Consider the following 6,265-nt stretch of genomic DNA (forward strand, 5'->3'; position numbering starts at 1 on the left):
TCCTCTCCTCAGACTGACAGCCTGGACTGTGCTTTATTTCCCCTTGATGATCCTAGCTGGCTTCATCTGGGATCCCTCAGGCTAGGGGAAAACCTGTCCCGGAATGGGCTGGACTGGGGAGGTCCCTCTACCAATCCTACCTTCTCCCAGTCCAATAAAATCCAGCCCATAAACTTTACAAAACTGCCTCAGCAACCTACACATTGCTGAGACCATTTTAACCTTCTGGATTTTATTTACCTCACACAGTTGAGGAAGCTGGGTGGGATATACACCCCTTCCAGGACTTTACCATACACTTTTCTGTTCACCTTACCACAATATATATAAAATCACAGGGCAGCACTCCCAGCTTCAGGTGATGTAGGTGCCAGCGTATTGACCTTGGTCCTAAGGTCCAAACACAATCCAAATAAGTATAACGCAGCACTCAGATAAAAAAGTGAAAAAATGTGATATTTATTCAACACATGTTGATAAGATAGACTACCAACCCTTCTGGACTTTTCCTTCTACTAACTCTTTGATCTACCTTGTTCCAACCTTGCCTTGTTAATCTCTGTGATTCCTTGCACATGCTACTTCCTCTTTATAAGCCCAGCCTCTTGCACCAGATCCCTGCTGGTTATTGTTCTTCTGGACTTGATCCTGCTGCATCTACTGCTGTTCCTCTGTTGCTACTGCTACCAACTCGACTGCTGCCGACCTTGGAATTGTCCCCGACTACTCTTCTGCTTGTCCATACCAACTGAACTGCTACCACCGTACCCGATCCGGATTGTCTGACCACGCTCACTGCCGCCTGCCCTGACCCACCGCCTGCCAACCGATTACGCCTCTGCCTGATTTCCTGCAACTACAACCTGCCTGCGGTCCTTGCCACTGGGCTCCCACCTCCAGCCAGCTGTCCTCTGACCCAGGTGAGCCTGTAGGATCGTAACAGAATAACCAGCCTAATAATGGAGTCTGCGATGGCCACCCTGCGCAAACAAGTCTCCGAACTTCAGGAGTTTGGCACCTCTGCCCAAAAGGAAATGGCTCAACTTCAAGGCGCAATCCAGAGCCAACAGAGGGAAATTATTGACTTGCAGCGTCAACTACTGGACGTACGCGGCGCGGTCACAGACACCCGCATGCCTCTCCCGTCAAAGTTTAACGGCGATCGGCGCCAGTTTCGGGGGTTCCTCAACCAGTGCCGTATCTACTTTCAGATGCAGCCGGGCTCCTTTTCCTCAGACAGAAAGAAGATCCTGTTCATCATTAACCTTCTAACTGACGAGGCCCTGGCATGGGCATCCCCATATGTGGAATCTCACAGTCCCTTATTAAATAACCTAGACAACTTCACCGCAGCCATGAGCCAAGTTTTCGACGACCCTAACCGCTGCGCGACTGCCGAGGCTAGGCTGCACAGTCTACGGCAAGGAAGACTCTCTGTAGCCGAGTATACCTCAGAGTTCGGCCGCTGGGTCACGGATACCACCTGGAACCCCGCTGCTCAGAAAAGTCAATTTCGCCGCGGACTCTCCGAACTTATAAAGGATGAACTTGCCAGGGTAGACGCCCCAGACGATCTGGATGACTTCGTCCAACTGTGCATCCGAATTGACCGGAGACTTGCGGAAAGGAGGAGAGAAAGACTCTGGTCCTTAGATAACAGGCCTGCGTACCCTTTCACTCCAACGACTCAGCCGGCTCACCAACCCTCCACCGAACCAATGCAGGTCGACACACTGCGCAAGACTCTATCGGCTGCTGAAAAGGAGAGACGACTGGCCGCAGGCCTCTGCCTTTACTGTGGCGAGCCAGGGCACTTCGCTATTAAGTGCCCCAATAAGACTTGCCGAACCATCGCTGTCACTAAATTACGGGAATTACAACAAGCCACAATCTCACCCTTGGCCTCTGAAACCATGGACATTACAGGTACCGGGTCCCACTTCATTGTACCCATCCTTATCACCATTGGGGAACGACAGCTTCCCTGCTCTGCAATGCTTGACTCGGGGGCTGGCGGAAATTTCATGGACTTGACCTTCGCCCATGAGAACAACATACCACTGGTAACCAGGGCAGCCCCCATCGATCTGGAAACCGTCGATGGGACCCCGCTCTCTTCTGGGCCGGTTACGCACCAAACCGCTGATCTTCAACTCCTCGTCAAACCCGATCATCAGGAAACCATTCACTTCTCACTGATCACCTCCCCTAAGTTTCCGGTGATCCTAGGCATCCCTTGGTTGCAAACCCACAAACCCAGCGTATGCAACTCCTGGGTTCCCTCAAGGAAGGGTATGAGAACGATCACCTCCTCACCTACCCACCTGGAGCTGTAAACCTTACTCTCAAGGGTGGCCTTCCTCCCTCCAAGGGTATGAACACCGTTCTGGTCGTCGTCGACCGTCTCACCAAAATGGCCCATTTCATTCCCTGCAAGGGCCTACCTACCGCCAAACAGACGGCCGATCTGGTACTCCGAGAGGTTTTTAGGCTACATGGGGCCCTGGATGATGTAGTTTCGGATCGGGGAGTACAGTTCACTTCCAGGTTCTGGAGAAACTTCTGTCAAGCCCTTGGGATCAAGGTGAACCTGTCTTCTGCATTCCACCCCCAATCCAATGGGCAGACCGAGAGAACAAATCAAATCCTCGAGCAGTATTTGCGCTGTTTTGTCACCTATCTGCTGGATGACTGGCTGGACCACCTCTCCACGGCCGAGTTTGCCTATAACAATGCGGAGCACAATTCTACCCAATACAGCCCGTTCTACGCTAACACCGGCCTACACCCAACCTTCATCCCTCATTTGCCCATTTCCACCACAGTCCCAGCTGTGGCTGAACGTCTTGCAAGTCTACACCAGGCACAGGAAAATATTCTGGACAATTTACATCGAGCCCAGAGCCACTTCAAGCAGGCAGCGGATAAACACCGCAAACCCGCTTCGGAATTCCAGGTAGGAGACAAGGTGTGGCTCTCCACCAGAAACCTAAGCCCAAAGGTTCCCTCCCGGAAGTTGGGCCAAAAATACATGGGTCCTTTCCAGATCACGGCTCGAATCAACGAAGTCACCTTCCGACTCGACCTTCCCGACTCCATCCGAGTGCACCCAGTTTTCCACTGCTCTCTCCTGAAACCACATGTTGAGAACACTTTCTCAGGCCGCCACCCCCCTCCTCCTCCTCCGGTAAGAGTACAAGACCAGGAGGAATACATTGTGGCCAAGATCCTTGACTCCAGACTCCACCGTGGAAGGCTGCAGTATCTAGTTGGGTGGAAGGGCTATTCCCCCGAGGATAACTCCTGGGAGCCGGAGGAAAATGTCCATGCCCCCAGACTGGTAAAAGCTTTCCACCAAAGACATCCCGATAAACCATCATCTGCGGTGCCCAGAGGTCACCTTGGAGGGGGGGGGGGGAGTACTGTCAGGATTCAAACCCATGACCGGCCATGTCCCAGGAAGTAGCTCTAGCCACTAGACTACCAACCCTTCTGGACTTTTCCTTCTACTAACTCTTTGATCTACCTTGTTCCAGCCTTGCCTTGTTAATCTCTGTGATTCCTTGCACCTGCTACTTCCTCTTTATAAGCCCAGCCTCTTGCACCAGATCCCTGCTGGTTATTGTTCTTCTGGTCTATCCTGCTGCATCTACTCCTGTTCCTCTGTTGCTACTGCTACCAACTCGACTGCTGCCGACCTTGGAATTGTCCCCGACTACTCTTCTGCTTGTCCCTACCAACTGAACTGCTACCACCGTACCCGATCCGGATTGTCTGACCACGCTCACTGCCGCCTGCCCTGACCCACCGCCTGCCAACCGATTACGCCTCTGCCTGATTTCCTGCAACTATAACCTGCCTGCGGTCCTTGCCACTGGGCTCCCACCTCCAGCCAGCTGTCCTCTGACTCAGGTGAGCCTGTAGGATTGTAACACACAGAGCCATTCTCAAGCCAACTTGGCTTGAGAATGGCTCTGTGAGAGAGCTGAAACGTTGCCTTTATCAACATGTGTTGAATAAATATCAAATTTTTTCACTTTTTTATCTAAGCAGTGCTGCGTAATACTTATTTGGATTTTATATATATATATATATATATATATATATATATATACAGTACAGACCAAAAGTTTGGACACACCTTCTCATTCAAAGAGTTTTCTTTATTTTCATGACTGAAAATTGTAGATTCACACTGAAGGCATCAAAACTATGAATTAACACATGTGGAATTATATACATAACAAAAAACTGTGAAACAACTGAAAAAATGTCATATTCTAGGTTCTTCAAAGTAGCCACCTTTTGCTTTGATTGCTGCTTTGCACACTCTTGGCATTCTCTTGATGCCAGGTGAAAATCCACAAACGTTCCTGGACCAGGAGCAGTAAGGTAGAAATGATGAAAAATGGGCAGCACTCCGGTCTTGTGGTGAAATCTCAGTGATGTTTATTTACACCCCAAAGCAATGCATTTCAGCTCTCTCAATGGAGCGTGACAAAGACGGGAGTGCTGCCCATTTTCCATCATTTCTATACATATATATATATATATATATATATATATATATATATATACACACACACACACACGTAAAAAAAACATTTCCCGAACTCGGATTTGGTTCCAAGTGGTACCTTAAACTAAACCCGAGTTCGGGAAATGTTTTTTTACAGTAGAAATTAATTTATGAAGTTATTACGTGAAGTCTCGCGCGACTTCCCGAAGTAATAACATTGGATCATAGGAGCCAATACATTCTAATATGGTAAGGAGCGCTCGCTCCGTACAGTATTCAAAAAAAGTATTATGCGAATCGACTTCGGATGAAGCTCCAGCATCCAAAAAGAATGCATCTACCTCTAAGAAGAACTGCTTACAGACATACAGGCAATGCAAAATTCAGGCTGAGGAGGTCTGCTTGAAGGTCTGGAATGTGGATTCCACCTCAGGTATCCACTCCACAATGTTCATTCCTTTGTAGGTAAGTGCTGAAATAGATGCAGTCCACACCTGCATCAAGTTGTTTATTAAAAAGCTCTCATTTATAATGAAGAACGAATGGGGGGAGGCGTCTTCTAGGAAACACACAATTGCACAAAGTTTTTTGCAGGGTGGGAAAGCTTTATTAACTTTTTAGGTAGTCCATACACGATTGTTTCCAGCTCACATTGTGGTTTCAGTCCCCTCTAATGTTAGGAGACCCACTGGTGAGTGTGACATCATTTTTTTAGTGACTTGATGGAGGGTTCCATGAGCCACACACCTGTTCCCATCTCCAAAATATCTGTCATTGGACAAGAGGTGATGGTTCTGGGCTTTTGTTCTGAACACACTTCAACCTACGTGGTGTAAGTTTACAGTTGACTTGCTGACTTTGCAGTTCCTAATGCTTAAGTATTTTCCCTCAGGGGAAGGTGCCTTAAGAACCCCACGTTAGCCAGCTATTGACTGGGGCAAAATAAGCAAGAAGATTGTAGCAATCCATAAAACAACATGGAAGTTGTCATCGGAACCCCCCCCACACACACACACACACAAAGATCCTGCTACCACACCGGCCCAAAAGAGCCTGCTGCTATTTTGCCCCCAGAGAGCTAGCTGCTACCAGTTGTATTTACCTTCTCCATTCCTGCTCAATGCGGGCACAAAAAGAAAATAGCGCCTGGTAATGACATGTGCTCATCGATCCTGTCCCGGCACTCAGCAATAATGTCGACCGGCTCTGGCACCACTAAATATCATAGAGGTGGAGCCGCGGCGCACTGTGTCGATGTAATTGTTAAGCGGCTGAGATGGGATTGGCGAGTTTACATATACGTGAGCATAGGGACTTCACTGCAACAGCGTGCTGCTCATAGGAGTCACACTCTTGCAGCACTACTTACACATATTACGGTCCTTATTTCTGATCAACCGCCCATATCACTGGCGGGCCATCAAAAATAAACCCGTGGGCTTTGTGTTTGATACATGTTTTAGAGCGGCCACTGCCAATCTAAGACTACGTCGTGGACTGCGACTTGGACTGGGAGAGTCCACTGCTGGCATCAGCTAAAGCTTGTCTTACAGCCTACTGCCATTACATGAGGCCTATGTGCCTCCTAGACATTACCTAGACCTACTCTTATACATGCTAATTTGTAAAACTAATATCTCTATTAATTTTGGGGTTTAAACTTCACTGAGCAAGTATCAAGACAACTGTAGGTCCATTGCGCCTCTATGGACCTTTCCTTCTTGTTATGTCTGCTGCTTTCTTTGA

The sequence above is a fragment of the Bufo gargarizans genome, chromosome 4, assembly GCF_014858855.1.
Source record: "Bufo gargarizans isolate SCDJY-AF-19 chromosome 4, ASM1485885v1, whole genome shotgun sequence".
Lineage (NCBI taxonomy): Eukaryota > Metazoa > Chordata > Amphibia > Anura > Bufonidae > Bufo > Bufo gargarizans.